The sequence below is a fragment of the Hemitrygon akajei genome, chromosome 19 (genome assembly GCF_048418815.1).
Source record: "Hemitrygon akajei chromosome 19, sHemAka1.3, whole genome shotgun sequence".
Taxonomy (NCBI): domain Eukaryota; kingdom Metazoa; phylum Chordata; class Chondrichthyes; order Myliobatiformes; family Dasyatidae; genus Hemitrygon; species Hemitrygon akajei.
Window position 1 is genome coordinate 794723 of NC_133142.1, and position 19288 is coordinate 814010.

The following is a 19288-nucleotide window of genomic DNA, read 5'->3' on the forward strand; positions in this document are numbered from 1 at the left end:
CAAAAGGCAGCACAAGCAATGTTGTGGCATCATCCTCCCGCTTACCTGCTGTTTTATCGAGGAAATACGCCAGCAAGCAGCGCATGACAGCTTGGTGACAGATGACTAAAACATTCTCCTGCCTCTCGAGCTCCATGATCACTGGCTCCAGGCGCTGAACCAAATCTTCGTACGACTGGAGGAGGAGAAACAGATTACAACAATGGTCAAAGAAGGTCACCTTATGCTGCCACTGTAAGAACATTTCAGACTCCTAGCCTTGATTTGTATTAAACTCGCTGTAAAATCACGGATACCCATCTCATTCCCACTGTCACATTCCTGTGCCACCTGGAGCTGGCACTGAACATCCACTTTTCATTACGTATGACAGACTTCAAAAATCATTGCATTGATAGTAATGCAAGAAGATGACAAACACAAAGCTTTAATCAACAGAGAGGTCTACAATATTCACTGCCATCAATAAGGCATGTAATTCAATGACCCAGGGTACTGTTTTTTTTTTGGGCTGCACACAATACTCAGCTAAACTCTTGGTCTCGGACTCTGTGGATTTCAGTTCAGAATGCTATTTGCTTGTGGTTATTGTTTGCCTGATTTGTTTTTTTTTCTCTGTACATTGGGTGTTCAGCGGTCGGAGATTTGTGGCTGCCTGTTAGGAGACAAATCTCAAGGTTACATAATGTATACATACTTTGATAATAAATGTACTTTGAACTTTGAATATTCCAAGTGCAAAGTCTTGTACAACTGCAGTGCGATTTCCTGACTCATACGCGATGTTCTGATCAGTAAAAGCAAGTGTGCCATACACCACTTTTACCAACTTGTCTACTTGCGTTGCTACAAGTATGTGAACTATGGATTTACACCCCAAGATTTTAAAAGGCATTGGATAGGAAGGATGTAGAGGGATAGAGGCAAATGGGATTGCCTCTATCCCATATCTGTGTGGTATCATTGTGAGAGTCATTGCTTCCAAAGGCTGGTGAGTCCAGGACTGGGAGCTGGGTCTCAGGCGGAAGGGTAAACGACTTCCAGCTGAGAGAAGAACTCACTTCCTTGGAGCTTGTGATATACGTATAATGGGAATCCTCACCCTCTGAGGGCTATGGAAGGCCAGGTACTAGTCCTGCAATTAGGTGAGAAAAGAACTAGCACTCACCTCGCCCTTTGGGTACCGATATCTGTACTTGTCCTGATCCCTGAGTGCAAATTCGGCCGGGTAGTTCTGCTGAATTTCTTCGTACATCAGTTCCTCACACACGCCCTGTGGAGACAGTCACTGTGTGAACAGGGTGAGGCTGCACCCACACTGAAGAAAACGCCCCATCCACTGTTTGATGCTGAGTAAATAAACCCACATATGAGGCTGGTCAGCATGGTTACTGCTGGTCACCACTAGTCAGTGTGGACACCAATGGCCACGACACACACCGCCATCTCTGTTCACGCACCACTGGTCACTGCTCCACACTACCGGTCACTCTCAACTGTGAGCAACAACCTTACCACCAAACAGACCATGAGTGACAATTCTCCCTTCCCCCAACAACTCATCCCCGACCCTCCAATAGAGATTGACAGTGTGGGACGGTGACCAACCCATGGTCCTGATTTGACAATATTGGAAGGGGAACGCTATTCTCAAAGGGAGGGGGTGAGGAAAGGGCACTGGTGAGTGGATGGACATTGGGTCCCAGGCCTGAGGGCCATTAGAGGGAGAGTAACAGAGCAATTCACTGAGCTGACTCCAGGGCTCAAGACAGACCCTACTCCCCCAACACTACCATTATGTACATCAACCACTGACAGTCTGCTCTTCCCTGTTAAACCACCAAAACCTTTTGTACAGAGTGTAAGCAGGTAACCACAAAACTGAGTGGTTTCTTGGATTAGATGTACACCCTGATCCTGTTACAAAGACCACACAATTGCAGATGTACTCAGTGATACCTGGTGAATGGAACAGGATCCCTGTACTCCCTGCTTTCACTCTGATGACTGCCACCAGGTTGTTCTTCAATGATAAAGTGTGGGCCAGTGGGGCTGTACTGCTGTCAGTGTGAGGGAACAGCAACGAACTCACCGCATCAATTTCATTCAATGCTTTCCACTGCTCATATGGCACGTTCAAAGCCTCAGCTGTCTGGATCGTCCTTTTCATTTGACTGGTCCATACCTTCAGATCCTTTATGTTCTGATCCTGAATGAACATTCCCAATGATCTGGCAAACTAGGAAAGTAAGTGGAGATGTGGTGGATAATCTCTGACTACTGCAGATTCTATGCACATCAACAATCAACTTTTACCCGCCAATCAAACACTGCCTATATCAGTAGGCATTCGAGCTCTCGGCTCAGGAGCTACCAAATGCACTGCTTCCTGAGCAAGTGCCCAACAGCCACGAAGTCGTTAAGAAGCTCACGTGGTCAGCATTTGCTTGGACAATTTGGATGGCCTTCATCAGTCAAAGCACTGAGTACATACGTTGGGACATTATGTTGCAGTTGTACAAGTTGCTGGTGAAGCTGCACTTGGAGGAAAGTGCAGTTTTAGTTAGCCTGTTATAAGAAATATCTGGAGAAGCAGACAACATATTCAGCAAGGGCTTGCTGGGCTGAGAGGCCTGTATCCATGCCAGATAAAGCCTGGCAAGATGGCGGCACGACAGAGTTTGCAGTGGCCTCTCCGGAGTTGATATCTATTACCTGTTAAGCAGGGTGCCATGCACAATCCTAATCTAATGAAAAACGGATGTGAGAGCACGGAGGAACATCTGGAAATCTCCAGGAAGGCCTTCTTCGTTACTGCTGCTGCTGTGAGGTCCGGGTCTCTGCTGAGAAGCACAGGCCCCCAGTCCTCGGGGTCGCGTTGCTGGTGGCCATTGGCGGGGGCGTTGTAGTGCGCTCGGCACAGGATGATGCTCAGAGAGGCTGTGCCGGAGGGGATGGTCGGAGGCTCGGAGGTTTGACGGACTCGGAGTCCGCTGCAGTCGGGGCACTTTCACTGTGGGCTGTGTCTGCAAGGCCGAGTCCAGCGGCACCTTGGAGGTCCATAGCGGGGGTATTCCCTTCTGCCGCCTGCGTGGGGTGACGTCAATCGGGACCTTGAGGACTTGTGGAAACTGTGTGGTGGTTTCTTTCAAACTTATAGTTTTTTAACATCTTTGGACTATTTTTACTGTGCCTATGGTCTGTTTTTAAAAAAAAAAAATCAATTATGGTATTGTCTGCACTATTGTAACAATATGTTAACTATAACTATATGTAACTATGTGGTTTTGGTTAGGTCTTGTAGCTTTAGTTTTTGGTTTGTTGGATGGTAGAGTTGGTCTCCTGACTTGGTGTGTCTGGATAGTCTAGTTTTGTCTGGTGGGGTTGGAGCTCCTTTCCAGGGAACTCGCTAAGACGGTAGCGCGATATTAATATGCAGCAGCCTCTCCGGACTCTGGATTTGGGGATTACCAAACGTTATGTGGATTTTCTGGTGGTGTCTGTTTTGTCATATGCTTTTGTGATATCATTCAGGAGAACGTCGTCTCATTTTTTAAACTGCATTGCATTTGTGGTTTCTAAATGACAATAAACTGAAACTGAACTGAACTGATACAGTATCTTTATGACTCTTTTAGAATGTAAGTGGAAGGGTTGTCAAGTTTGCAGATGAGGACATAATTAGTGTCATATCAGATTGTGAAGAGGGTTATTTAAGATCTCTGGGGATCCAGTTCAGATAGACAAGTGGGTTGAGAAACTGCAGGTGGAATTTAACTCCGACAAGTGCAAGGATTTAGATAGTAGGGTGCAACTGAAAAGCCCATGGGTGCAGGCACACAGGTAAACAGGGTGGAAAAGAAGGCATTTCACACTCCGGCCTTCGTCAGTTACAGAAGTTGGGATGATATGCTGATGTGGTATGTGGGTGAGTGATATCACCTTGTTTTTATATTCTTTTCCCTTTGAAATAAATGCCAACATTGCATTTGCCTTCTTTACCACAGACTCAACCTGTAAATTAACCTTCTGCCCATCTCCAATTTGAGAGGGGGAAGCATTCATCAGATGTATCAGTATCGCAATGGAATAAAGGGAATTACAGAGGCATGAGAGAGGAACTTGCCCAGCTGAATTGGAGGATACTGGAGGGGTTGACTGCAGAGCAGAGATGGTTGAAGGAGGGCCGGAAGAAGGTGGGGGGGGGGGGCCCGCCGGGAGAAGGGGGAGGAGACCACTGGGAGAAGGGGGGGGGTGCTTGATTGTTAGGGCAAAAGTCATTCATCAGGATACACTAAGTACTTCTGTTATTTTCTGTTCTGTTTGAAAAAGATTAGTTTAAATTTTTGATTGTTTCATTTCTTCACCTCCAGCCTGATGGACTCCAATCCTTTCTGTGAGAGAAACAGCAGGCTAACATAACCCTTGCAGGAATGAAACCCAGCTGTGAAACAGGTGGGCAGGTATCTCCTCCCCTTCTGGACTCATGGGAACCCCAATCCCCATACATGTCCAATAATTACTAACCTGGGAAAGATACTCCTCTCAGACCCTCTGGCTGGTCAACATGTCCAACCGCTCCAGATTACATCCTCCAGTTCCTTCACTCAGTTAGTGAGAAACCCTCACACTCTGGCTACAATCACCATGTCCAACCTCTGCAGAGGGATCACATCTCAATTCCATTACTTAGTCAGTGAGAAACCTTCACACTCTGGCTAGTCAATATATGCTGCCTCTGCAGGGGCACAGTGATCACATTCTTCAGTTGCGCCACTCAGTCAGTGAGAAACCTGAAGCAAGGTTGTTGTCATTTGCGCTGAGAAACCTGCAGGTAGTTGAGGGACGGAGACATGGCAACGGGCAGAGCTGAGATCCACCTGGCCCAGACTCACCTGTTTGCCACGACTAGACAGGCCCGAGTCACCACCTATCCGGCCCTTCAGATTCAGCTCACTCTCACCATGACGACAGAGATAGATGGAGCGTGGAGTTATGTGGATATTCATGAGGTAGTAAACGATTTTACTTTGAATGTGATCCAATACGTGGTTGACAAGGTAGCGTCTTCCAACATCCATGATTTTAATGAAAGAAAGATCCCTTGGAGAAATAACATTACAATAACTAATAAGTGACACCATCACACTCACAAAGGGAACTGTTCACGGAAAGACACTCACATATATTCATCATCACAAACCTCAGTCACACAAGAGTGTTTTATGACTCTGGGCCTGTACTCACTGGAGTTTAGGAAAATGAGGAGCAATCTCATTGAAACCTATTGATTATTGAAAGGCCGAGATAAAGTGGATGTGGAGAAGATGTTTCCTATAGCAGGGAAGTCTAGGATCAGAGGGCACAACCTCAGAACAGCGATGAAGAGGAATTCCTTCAGCCAGAAGGTGCTGAATTTGTGGAATTCGTTGTCACAGATGGCTGTGGAGACCAAGTCATTGGGTATAGATAAAGCAGAGGTTGATAGGTTCTTGATTAAGGGCATCAAAGTTTATAGGGTGAAGGTTGAAAGGGATAATAAATCTGTCATGATGAAATAGTCGAGCAGATTCGATTGGCTGAATGGCCTAACTCTATACCTTATGGAATCAAGAATAAGGAGAAATAGGCAGGCCACCCAGCTCATTGAGCCAGTTTCACCATTTAATGAAACAGGAACAGCTTTGGCATGAGGTAGGGGCTGAGGTGGCCTGTGCAGTGATTTTCCCACGCTGGCAATGAAGAGCAGTATCCTCACCTACCAGTGAACCTGGCTGGGGACACAAATCAGCACAGGAACATGCAGGGGCTGGGAAACTGGACAAAGCATGGGCCACAGGCAACAGTGATCTCTGGTGAAAGAGAGTAGAGAGAAGGGCAGACACCTCTTCACCCCCCCCCCCCCCACCCACCCCGGTGAATGTGTAGAACAGGACATCACAGGGGCAATAAACATGAAGAAAGCCCTGAGTGTCCATGGTCAGAGATTGTTGGGGCCATGACCAATGGAAATTTTTACCTGCCACAACAAGGTGGCTCTTGTATTGGAGAAAATTAGCAGGAATAAAGCAGGGGATGTGAGTCTATTATCACTGGCAGGGACATTACTGGGATAAGTTGCTTTGCTATGGACAGCCTAACTCACGAATGTAACTGATGGCTTTGAATAGGTAACTGAATGAGGTCCATGCATCTAATGTGATCTTTATGGACTTCAGTGATTCTTCCAAAAGTCCGAACTAATAAAGGTAGGACATACATTCTGAATGGTTGGGTACTGTGGTGCCTTGAGCAACAATTGTATAAATAACCCCTGAATTTGGCAGCACAGGTAGATAGGGTGGGGAATACAGCATCCAGAATACATGTTCAGTAACTGGGCACAGAAAACAAGAGTGGAAAAGTTATGGATCAATTTTAAAAAGGACTGTTTAGCCCACAGTGGGGGGGACAGGTGCAGATCTCGTCACTGCAGTACAGGGTGTGACTGCACTAGAGGGTGTAGAGAAAGTTCAGTTGGATGTGACCTGGGACAGAGTATTTCAGTAACGAGGACCAATGTTCCCTCTAAGGTGCGTGCTCACACATCTTTTGTTACTAGCACACGAAGGAATTTAAACAGCACAAAAGGCTGTCACCCTCTACCTCGTTGACGTGTTAGGAATATTTCACCATCATACACAATCACACTTCCTGTTCTGGTTTCTGATGCAGATGGTGTTGACAATGTGGAGTTTGCGATGATAAATCTGCAGATTTTAGAACTGGCTTATTTATACTGTATTTATCGAAGAATATATTGTGTTGGCCAAGTGTCTAAGGTGTCGGTCTAGTGACCTGAAGGTCGCTAGTTCGAGCCTCAGCTAAGGTAGTGTGTTGTGTCCTTGAGCAAGGCACTTAACCACACATTGCTCTGCGACGACACCGGTGCCAAGGTGTATTGGCCCTTGCCCTCCCCTTGGACAACATCGGTGGCGTGGAGAGGGGAGACTTGCAGCATGGGCAACTGCTGGTCTCCCATAGAACCCTGTCCAGGCCTGCGCAAGTCCTGGTCTCTCGAGACTAACGGATGCCTATTGAAGAAATTATTGAAGCAAAGGGTGCGAAGCACAAAAGAACTGCTAGTTCATTTAGAGTGGAATGGCTTATTGAAACAGTAGAAACTGCTACACCGAAAGCTCATGAGGTCAGAAAAATACAGCTACGAGAAATATCTATGTACAATACAGAAACTGGTGTTACCTGCGTGTATTGTCAGATGCAAAAGTTGCTGCAGAATTTGCAAGTGGGAAGAACTGGAGTGATATATTTAGCAAGCAAATCACATATGAACTGTGTGCAAAAACTGTGTGAAAAAAATCCTTCTTACCCGTTAGAGGCCTGCTATGCATGTTTTGTGAGTGTGCTGATGAATGAGAGCAAAAATGATCAAACCCAGAGGAAATCAAAGTTCATATTTACAGTTATTTTATTTCTTTTAAACAATGAACAAACTGGACTTGGTAGTTTATTATCCTTAGAATAGCTTCAGGTTTACTTCCACTTAAAAACTCAGTGCGCAAATTAGAGGGAACATTGTTGAGGAGAGACTCTTTGGGCTGGGTCTGTTTTCCCAGGCTGGGAGTGGGGGGGGGGGGGCAGGGGGGAGAAGAGGGATGCTGAGAGGATTAACAAGCATGGCAATACATCATGGGAAACTTTCCCCAGTGATAGGTAAGTCTAAGAGGGTGTAGGTTTAAAGGTATAGAGGAGATGTGAGGAAATTCGTTTTCATAGTTTGACCAGAATGCACTGCCCAAGATGGCAATGAAGGCACAGCCTCTCATGGTGAAGTACATAAAAGCCCAGCCGTCCAACTGACCTATGCACTCCTCTGCCTGTTCACAGCTCACCAATTACTGTTCCACCCACCGTGTGCTGTCAACAGACATATCCAACAGGCCATCAACACTCACAGCCACATCAATTGCAATTACATTTATTTATAAGAAAAACAGCAATATTATTTATATGACAAACAACCCTGTAATAGGAAAGATATGGTTAAACTGGAAAGAGTTTAGAAAAGATTTAGGAGGACGTTGCCAGCACTGAAAGGCCTTTTAGAGAGAGGGATCAATCCGGCTAGATCTTTATTCCTTGGAACGTAGGAGAATGAGGGGTGACCTTATCGAAATGTTTAAAATTATGAAGCATTCATAGAATGGGCAGTAACAGTCTTTTCCCCAGGGTATGGAATTCCAAAACTAGGGGGCAATTATTTAGGGTAGAAGGGACCCGAGAGGTACCTTTTCACATCAAAGATGGTGGGCATTTGGAACGAGTGGCTGAAGCAGGTACAATAATATCATTTAAGAAGCACTCGGATGGTACATGGAGGTTCAGGGTTTGGAGGGATATGGGCTGACTAGCAAACTGGGACTAGCTGGGTGTGCATGAACTGGTTGGCCAAAGGGCCTATATCAACACTGTGTTGCTCCACGTCTCAGTCACAAATGTGAAGCAGAAGTGCGTTTACTGTGTACCGGGTGACTGCTGCTGAAAGAGAACTGTTAATATTGAAAACGACAGCACAATGGTCCACAATGTAGTGTTGACCCTCCAAAATCAATCTAACCCTCCATCTGAATATAGTCATAGAGAAGTGCATCACAGAAACAGGCCCCTTGGCCCATCCAGTCCATACCAAAACCATTTAAACTGCCTACTCCCATCGACCTGCACCAGGACCATAGACCTAATATCCAAGATTCTCTTAAATCCCTCTAGCACCATCCCTGGCAGTGTATTCCACACACCCACCGCTCTGTGTACAAAACCTACCTCTGACATCTCCCCTATACTTTCCTTCAATCATTTTTAAATAATGCCCTGTGGTGTTAGCCATTTTGGCCCTGGGAAAAAGTCTCTGCCCATCCACTCTATCAATGCCTCTTATCATCTTGTACACTTCTATCAAGTTACCTCATCCTCCTTCACTCCAAAGAGAAAAGCCCTCACTCACTCAACGTTTCATCAGGTAGGCGTTCCCAACCTGGGGTCTACAGACTCCTGAGTTAATGGTAGGGGTCCATGGCAAAAACAAGTTGGGAATCTCTTCAGTAAAGGGCCAGGAGTGAGCAGCAGCTGTGATGGGCGATAATTGATGTGTACGAATGCTGAAGAACAGTACTGACTGTGCTGTTGATGCTTGCTGATGCAATGTTGCCTCCTACAAACGCGTCTCTTTAAAGTACCAGCATGCCCAATGGCTGGTGGGAGTAGGTAGGAGATGTCATGGTGACTGTGCTCAGGAGCCAACATACTTATCTGACACTTCATCCAGAGACTGGTATGTGTTCTGGTAACATTCAATCCGTTTCAGGAAGTCCGCTATGGCCTCATCAGTGCTGCAGTCCCTGTAGTCAGGGCTTCCCAGCTTCACTTGCTATAAGGAGAAAATGGAAATGATTAGCAAACTCCTTGGGATAGCAAAATACCTCCTCCATATTCACAGATGCATTGAAAAGTTTCCACATTAATCAGCGCTTTCTAAGGTGCTGCTACTGGGCAGAGCAGGCAGGGTCTGTAACTTAAACCTGATTCAGCCACAGAACTACAGAGGGCGGCAGCAGGTTCAGTTTTCTGGTGGTAAGGATCATCAAACAGGCAACTAACACAGCAGAACTCTGTAGCCACAGCAGGCATCTCTCAGACAGAGAGGATTATCAGGACTACATTATCATTTACAACTTAATACTACACTCGTCAGGCCACAGTTGAAGTACTATGTGCCATTCTATTCAGTAGAACAGAGACCGGAGACACAAGCAACCTCAGTGAGTGGATTCTGGAACAAGAAACAATCTGACAGAGGAACTCAGCGGATCAAGCAGAATCTGTGGAGGCAGAAAGATTACTGACGTTCCCGATTGAGACCCCACATCAGAACCTTTTGCCTCTCCACATGCTGACTGACGCTCCAAGTTCCTCTAGCAGGTTACCTTTGCATTGGAAAGATGGATTTGCACTGTGGAGTGGACTAGGGCGATTCACCATGACGTTGCTGGAATAGAGTTTTAGTCATGAAGACAGATGGGTTTCCCCTAATCCCAACATACCTGGTGGCCTCAGAAGTTAATGGTAGCCATTTTCTGAAATGTTGCTGTCTCTGGAACAGCTCTTATCGTCAGAGGGTAGCTAACACGCAGCGCTAAAATAACGACACGGATGGCGGACCGCATCTACCTTAGCGGGCAGAGGGGTTGCCCCGTCTTTAGTAATCCTGTGGCCCAGGAAGTCAATGGTGTCGAGCCTGAACTGGCATTTGGCCGGGTTGATTGTTAGACCGTATTCACTCAGTCGGGCATAGAGTTGACGGAGGTGGGACAGATGCTCCTGACGACTGCTGCTGGCTATGAGGATGTCGTCCAAATAGATGAATGTGAAGTCCAGGTCGCGTCCCACCGCGTCCATTAACCGCTGGAACGTCTGTGCGGCATTCTTCAGGCCGAACGGCATGCGGAGGAACTCGAAAAGGCCGAACAGGGTGATGAGCCGTTTTGGGGACGTCGTCTGGATGCATTGGGATTTGATGGTATCCTCGGACGAGGTCTACCTTGGAGAAGATCTGTGCGCCGTGCAGGTTTGCTGCAAAGTCCTGAATGTGCAGCACAGGGTAGCGGTCCAGTGTGGTAGCCTCGTTCAGCCTGCGGTAGTCGCCGCATGGTCTCCAGCCCCCTGTCGCTTTGGGCACCATGTGCAGGGGGGAGGCCCATGGGCTGTCGGACCGCCGGATGATCCCCAATTCCTCCATCCTCTTGAACTCCTCTTTCGCCAGTCGGAGCTTGTCCGGGGGAAGCCGCCAAGCACGGGCGTGGAGGGGTGGTCTCTGGGTCGGGATGTGGTGCTGTATGCCGTGTCGGGGCATGGCTGCCGTGAACTGCGGTGCCAGAACTGATGGGAAATCCGCCAGGACTCTGGTGAAGTCATTGTCGGACAGCGTGATGGAGTCGAGGTGTGGGGCTGGCAACTGGGTTTCTCCCAGGGAGAACGTCTGAAAGGTCTCGGTGTGGACCAGCCTCTGCCTCGGCAGGTCGACCAGCAGGCTGTGAGCCCGCAAAAAATCCGCACCCAGAAGCGGTTGGGCTACGGCAGCCAGTCTGAAGTCCCACGTGAACCAGCTGGAGCCGAACTGTAGCTGCACCGTACGGGTGCCGTAGGTCCTTACCGTGCTGCCGTTCACGGCCCTCGGGGGGGACCCGGTGCCCTGTTGCGGGTGTCATAACTCGTCGGAGGTAAGACGCTGATCTCGGCACCGGTGTCAACCAAAAAAAGGCGTCCCAACCGCCTGTCCCACACATACAGGAGGCTATCCCGATGGCCAGCCGCCGTAGCCATCAGCGGCGGCAGGCCCTGGCGTTTCCTGGGAACTGGCAGGGCGGGCGACAACGGCGGGCTTCTGCGCCCCACCGCTGGTGGTAGAAACACCATTGTTCGTTGGGCTTCCCACCCCTGCCTCTGGGGTTAGCGGGCTCTGTGGCCGGGCCTGGACTGGTTTGCTGCTGGGAGCATGGCCGGGTGATCTGTGCGATGGACGCCCCACTCACCTTCTTGGCGTTCCACAGCAAGTCCACCCGGGCTGCCACCTTCTGGGGGTTGCTGAAATCCGCGTCGGACAGCAGCACGCGAATGTCCTTGGGCAGCTGCTCCAGGAATGCCTACTCAAACATGAGGCAGGGTGAGTGTCCGCCGGCCAGAGACAACACCTCATTCATTAAAGCCGATGGAGGTCTGTCTCCCAAGCCATCCAGGTGCAGTAAACGGGCAGCTCGCTCGCGGCGGGAGAGCCCGAAAGTCCTTATGAGCAGGGCTTTGAATTCTGTGTACTTGCCGTCCACTGGGGGAAGACTGTACGAACTCCGCAACCTGGGCCGCTGTGTCCTGGTCGAGGGAGCTCACCACGTAGTAGTAACGTGTGTCCTCTGAGGTTATCTGCCGAACGTGGAATTGGGCTTCTGTTTGCTGGAACCATAGGTGAGGTCTCAGCGTCCAGAAGCTCGGCAGTTTCAACGAAACCGCATGAACAGATGCGGCATCGGTCATCTCCGGTCCAAAAATCGTTTGGACCGTCGGGGTCACCAATTGTAGCGGTGTGCTACACGCAGCGCTAAAATAATGACACGGAGTCGGTAAACTGCAATTAAAGATTTTAATCGAACTTCACAGCCTTGCTTTAAAGCCTCCCTCATCCCGCCCTCCCCGGGTGCGGATGTTTTAAGGGGCACGTACTCACAAACCCCCGCAGGCTTTCCCTTTGTTGGTGAAGCAGACCTGGCCTTTGTGCCGGCGCACTGGCTATTTGTGAGCTGGTTCGAGTGCGCTAGGAAGTGGGTCGCCACAATACTATCTTATACAGCAAGGAAGCAAGAATACTGGGGATTATACGACGTCAGCCTGACATTCAGACAAACAATAGAATGACAGAAAATCAAGAAAATATGCTCCTCAGCTCTACAGAAATCGATGCTGGAAGTGGGTGCATTTAAAACAGCTGGAGGGCATTCAACCCCTAAAGGCTGCCCATGACAACAGCTCACTTCCTCTTATCTGCCAGTTCCCCATAATCCCAGAACCTGCAGATATTTATGTACCTTCACCTTAGCTCAGGGGTGGGCAAACTTTTTGACTTGTGGGCCACAAAGGGTTCTAAAATTTGACAGGGGGGCCGGACCAGGAGCAGATGGACGGAGTGTTTTGGTAATACACCTCATAAGAGAAAATAAAATATCATGGGATATGTAGAAAACATGTGCTTTAATTTCAATTGAAAATGAACAAATGCATTACAACAAAATATCTGTCTTTGAAGTCCCGTGGTATTTAGCTATTTATTGAAATGACTTTTAAAACACTGAAAATTAAATGAATACAGCTTTTTTTAATAGTAAGTTATTATTTTAAAGCACTGAAAATTCTGTTATCCTTCAAGATATTATCATCATCACTCTCCTCCTGACTGTCTTTATTTCAAAAACGGTAGGAGATGCAGGTCTACTTGTCCTGCTCCTTCTTATTCAATTGTCCCCTGTGCCAAAACTCAACAACGACCAGCACAAGGACAGAACAGTGACAGCGCGCCAGTATGCGGAGCGCGTTATTTGATCTGGAGCGCATTTTTTATTTTGAGAACATACGTGCACCTGCGCACTACTCATGTCCATCACTTAACAGAAATGACATGTAACATGTAAGGCTTATTGAAAAAAATATTTTCAAATGCATTTTTTACATAACACAACGAAGAAACTTATTTTTAATTTCAGTGGGAACAGTGTTGTTGGTCTCCCTTTTTAGTCAGCGCATCAAAGTCTGGATTTAGTTTTGTTGTGGCGATTCTCAGGATGGATCTGAGGTGTTGGTCAGTTAACTTGGATCTGTGGCTGGCTTTGTTGATGTTCATGACGCTGAACGCCTGTTCACACAAATAGGTCGAGCCGAACAACGCCAGCATCTTCTGTGCCGTCCTCCGGAGGTTTGGAAACACCTCTTTACCAAGTGAAGCATAACAGTCATTCAGTTTAAGAGAGTTGAACTTCTCTTTTAAGACGGGGTCAGACTGAAGGTCGATCAGTTCCAGCTGTAGCTCCTCTGGTGCTGTTTCAGGATCTTGTGACAGGGGACAGGCCACCAACTGAAGTGACTTGTCAAGTTTTTCAAAATCAGAAAAGCGACAGCAGAATTCTCTGTGCAGCGCATCCAGTGACTCGCTGTATTTTTTCACATTTGCGCCGGCCTCTTCCAGCGTGGCTAGTGTGGGAAAATGAGTGAATAACTTATTCAAAATTTGCCTGGAGAAAAAAGCCAGCTTGGATTTAAAGGCTTTCACGTTTGTGTACATGTCATGCACAAACTGATCCTTCCCCTGTAGCTTCACGTTCAGTTCATTCATGTGTGAAAATATATCCACAGCAAACGCAGTCACAAAGCCAGCTCTTGTTGCTCAGCTTAGGAAATTCGCCGGCCTTCCTCAGTAACTCCAAAAATGCACCGATCTCCTCTTTGAGCTCCCATACTCATTGAAACACTTTGCCCAAACTTAACCAGCGGACATGGGAGTGATAAAGTAGGTCCTGGTGATCTGCATCAGTTTCCTCCAGGAACGAGATGAACTGACGGTGCTGAAGTCCCCTTGCACCTATAAAGTTGACAAGTTTTACGACAGGATTCACAACATGATTCAGCTGTAATACCGATTTACATAGAGATTCCTGGTGGATGATGCAGTGAAGGAAAATAACATCCTGGTCAGGATTTTCATCTTTCACTTTATTCTGTATTCTCCTCAGCAGGCCGACATTTTTCCTGTCAAATTAGGAGATCCATCTGTGGTGACATTGATAAGTTTACTCCAAGGGAGCTTCATATTTTCGATGACAGCAGACACCCGGTCATACAAGTCCTCTCCCCGTGTTTTTCCTTTCAGAGACTCCATTGTCAAAAACTCCTCCGTTATTTCAAAAGTATTGTTAATTCCTCGGATAAAAATGAGGAGCTCAGCAGTGTCTTTTACATCGTTGCTTTCATCCAGTGCTAATGAATATAACGTGAACGACTCTGCCTTTTTATTTAAGTCGCTGGTTATATCTTCATCTATCAGTTCCACACGGCGAGTCACTGTCCTGCGTGATAAACTGATTTTTTCAAATTTGTCTTTGCTCTCCGGACACAATACACCTGCTGTCTCCACCATACATTCTTTTAAAAACTCACCTTCAGACAGAGGCTTGCTGGCCTTTGCTAATTTGAATGACAGCATAAAACTCGCCTTGGTACTTGACTCATGAATGGCAGTTTGACGGTGAAAAAAATTTTGTTGAGCCTGTAAATTAGCTGCCAACCTCTGAGCATTAGCTTCCCGTTCTTTCGTTGACTGGTTGCTAGCATAGTTGGCATGTTTTGTGGCAAAGTGATGGCTGATATTATATTCTTTAAAAACCGCCACAGTCTCTTGCAATATCAGGCATACAGCAGTTGATCGGTGTTCGGTAAAAAGATATTTAGTTGTCCACTCCTTATTAAACACTTGACATTCTCTATCCACTTTTCTTTTCTTAGCTCCACCCATCTTTACAGAAGAGCTGGAATTGTACATGGACCTACAGGGCTGGAATATCAAAGGAGGTGACACTGATCACAGTAAATGATAGAATCAGTTGGAAGGGCCAAATAGTCTGATTCTGCTTCCATTCTCTAGGGTTGTTTATTTTAAATAACACTTCAAATATCACGAAGGACCTCAAACAGTCTTCTCAACCCCTCTCTTGTAAGATATCTCAAACTCTGCAGTATAACACATCTGCTTTATACACTTAACAATGCTGTTTCATTAACGAACGTGTGTCCCGGACATCAGCTGATCAATCTCCTCAGTCACACAGCTGCAATACTGCCTTACCACACTTCACTACCAAACCTGTACAAGTCTCAAATCACACACAGTTACCAATAACTTACCACAATGTTTGTCTCAATGACCTCAGGATCTTCACATACTGACTCAACGAAGAACACCTTGGTAATGGAAAACAGTTTTGAGAATCATTGAAGGAGAGAAAGGAATACATTTAGAAATATCTCTAACACTTGATTCTTATATTAAAATCTTTTTAAAATTATTTGCATAAAACATTACCCAAATACAGTGGGCCCACACTTCAATGCCAACCTTTTTGCCCATCTTCACTAATCACACATTACATCTGTGTTCTTCTACGCTAGTGGTCACCAACCTTTTTAAGCCCAAGATGCCCTATCTTGGCCTTACTGAAAGGCAAGATCGACCTACTAAATTGATTAGTCACATGCATGCACAGCAAGACCGAAAGTAAAACCCCGCAACCTGGAAGTAGAAATAATGTGTGTACACCAGGGGTCACCAACAGACCAGTTTAATATTAACAATATTCTTGCAGACCGGCTGACGGGGGCGGTGTTAAGCACGACCAGAATACAGCGATACTCAAAGGAGGTTCCTTATGTCCAGTCTACTCTGCAATTTAGTTTCCGTGGCTCTCAGCACTTAGCTTCTGTCCTGCTTGCTCACGTTTTTTCCGCTGAAAAATCTCAACGAGTTTGTGTCCAAGTGCAGGGTGCTTGGACTTAAGGTACTGAAGCAGTTTTGAGGGCTTCATTACCTCATTAGACAGCCTCCGGGCCCGAACTCCAGCCCCCCGCCCGCCCGCTGCCAGACGCTTTGGCCAGGTGCCAAAGCATCTGGGTGGGGTGAGAAGACAAGGTCAGGGCTGGAGGTCCCGATGCCGGGGCCATGGGGGTCACAGTCCGGAGAGCGACTGACCGAGTGAGGAGTGCGACAGGGCGTGCGCCCGCCCCCCTTGTAGGATCTATCGGCCAACAAAAGTTTGGCTCCAGGGATGACTTTCAGTGGATTAGAGCAAGGTAGTTGCTCGGCTACTTGCGTAACCGTGAGCCTGAATTAGGTCGTCTGTGAATATTTTAGCATCAGGTTCCCCAAAAATATTTGGTGTGCTGAACAGGTTTAGAAGCGGCGCCCATCTGTCCGCACTCCAGGCCAGTAGCAACAGCACCAGCCACACGAGACCAACCAGTGATCCCTGGTGCGAGAGTATCACTGAATTTAGGCAACTGATGACTTCATGTGGGTTCAAGTTCAACAGTGGGCATGACAAGGAATGAGGAAAGGTGTAGCTGACTCATATTATTTCATATCGCCAAATCATATCGTTTCCTGGTTGGGGACCACTGAAGTACAGTGTGTAGTGCGTGGCGGGGGGGCTACACACATGCGCAGAAAGAACGGAACTAAAACCCTGCAACCTGGAAACAATCTCTCAACAGTATTTGTGTATTTATTTTTCATTTTTTTCGAGATCTACTGGGTAAGTCTCAAAGATTGACCAGTTGATCACGATCACCGGGTTGGTGACCGCTATTCTACGCTTTTCAATGTCTGTCTAAATGTCCATTAAATTTTGAGAGTACAAAGCTTGTATGTGCCTGTCAGGATAAAAATGGTCCCACATGGAGGATGGTCAAGAAGCTTTATATACTTGACGTTCAAGATGAGGTAGTAAATTGGATTAGACATAGGCATTGTGGGAGAAGTCAGAGAGTGGTAATAGACGTCAGTCAGTCAGTCCTGACGAAGGGTCTCGACCCGAAACGTTGACTGCTTCTTTCAACGGATGCTGCCCAACCTGCTAAGTTCATCCGGCTTGTTTGTACGTCTTGATTTGACCACAGCATCTGCAGTGTACTTTGTGGTAGTAGATGGTTGCTTCTCTATCTGGAGGCCTGTGAGTAGTGGTGTGCCACAGGGATCTGTGCTGAATCTGATGTTGTTTGCCATCTATATAAATGATCTAGATGATTATATGGTTAACCGGATCAGCAAATTTGTGGATGACATCAAGACTACAGGTGTGTGGTGGACAGTGAGGAAGGCTCACTGCAGACAAATGTGAAGTGTTGAGTAGGACAAACCAGGTTAGGTCTTACAGTGAACAGTAGGGCACTAAGGAGTGTGGCAGAACAAAGGGATCTGGGAACACAAGTCCATAATTCACTGAAAGTGGCAGCAGAAGTAGACAGACAGATATACTTTATTGATCCCGAGGGAAATTGGGTTTTGTTACAGCCGCACCAACCAAGAATAGTGAAGAAATATAGCAATATAAAACCATAAATAATTAAATAATAATAAGTTAATCATGCGAAGTGGAATTAAGTCCAGGACCAGCCTATTGGCTCAGGGTGTCTGACACTCAGAGGGAGGAGATGTAAAGTTTGATGGCCACAGGCAGGAATGACTTCCTATGATGCTCAGTGTTACATCTCAGTGGAATGAGTCTCTGGCTGAATGTACTCCTGTGCCTAACCAGTACATTATGGAGTGGATGGGAGTCACTGTCCAAGATGGCATGCAACTTGGACAGCATCCTTTTTTCAGACACCACCGTCAGAGAGTCCAATTCCACCCCCACAACATTACTGGCCTTACGAATGAGTTTGTTGATTCTGTTGGTGTCTGCTACCCTCAGTCTCATAGAACATCCTCAGCATCGTCCGGCAGATGTTAAAGGACCTCAGTCTCCTCAGGAAATAGAGTCGGCTCTGACCCTTCTTGTAGACAGCCTCAGTGTTCTTTGACCAGTCCAGTTTATTGTCCATTCATATCCCCAGGTATCAGTAATCCTCCACCATGTCCACACTTTCCCCTTGGATGGAAACAGGGGTCACCGGTGCCTTAGCCCTCCCCAGGTCCACCACCAGCTCCTTAGTCTTTTTCACATTAAGCTGCAGATGATTCTGCTCGCACCATGTGACAAAGTTTCCCACCGTAGCCCTGTACTCAGCCTCATCTCCCTTGCTGATGCATCCAACTATGGCAGAGGGATATGGTCAGAAAGAAAGTTTTTTTTCCCACATTAGCCCTCAAAATATTTTCATTTGATGGGATATGTTATGTTGAAGTTGTACAAGGCATTAGAGAGACCTAATTTGGAGTATTGTGTGCAGCTTTGGCCACCTACCTAAAGGAAAGATGTAAATAAGGTTGAAAGAGAACACAGAAAATTTACAATGAGGTTGCTGGAACTGAAGGACCTGCGTATAAGCAAATATTGAACAGGTTAGGACTTTATTCCTTGGAACATAGAAGATTGAGGTGATATTTAATAGAGGTTTACAAAGAGTAAATGCAAGCAGGGTTTTCCCCCACTGAGGTTGGGTTGGACGATAACTACAGATCATACATAGGTTAAGGGTGGAAGGTGAAAAGTTTGAGGGGAACATGATGGGGAAACTTCTTCACTCAAGCGAGTCATGAGAGCGTGGAATGAGCTGCCAGCACAAGTGGCAACATTTAAGAGAAGGTTGGATAGGTAATATGGATGGTAGAAATATGGCCCTCGTGCAGGTCAAAGGAAGTAGACAGTTTAAATGGTTTGGAACAGTCTGGACAAGCCAAAGGCTGTGCTGTACTTTTCTGTGACTTCAAACAGTGATTGCATCCGATTCTACCTCCTCCTCTAGCAGTGTTTCAGGTACCAGTTACCCATGTAAAGAACTTCGCTCTCAGATCCCTTTTAAACTTTGTCCCCCAAGCCTTACACCCACATTTGCGAGTTCTGGGGAAGATGCTGACCATCTACCATGTACATCCTCTCTCATGTACCTCAATCAGGGCAACCCCCAGCCTCCTGCACTCAGGGTCTCAACCATTATCAAAGTCTCCAATCAAGTCAAGAATCTGTTCCTAATAATATTT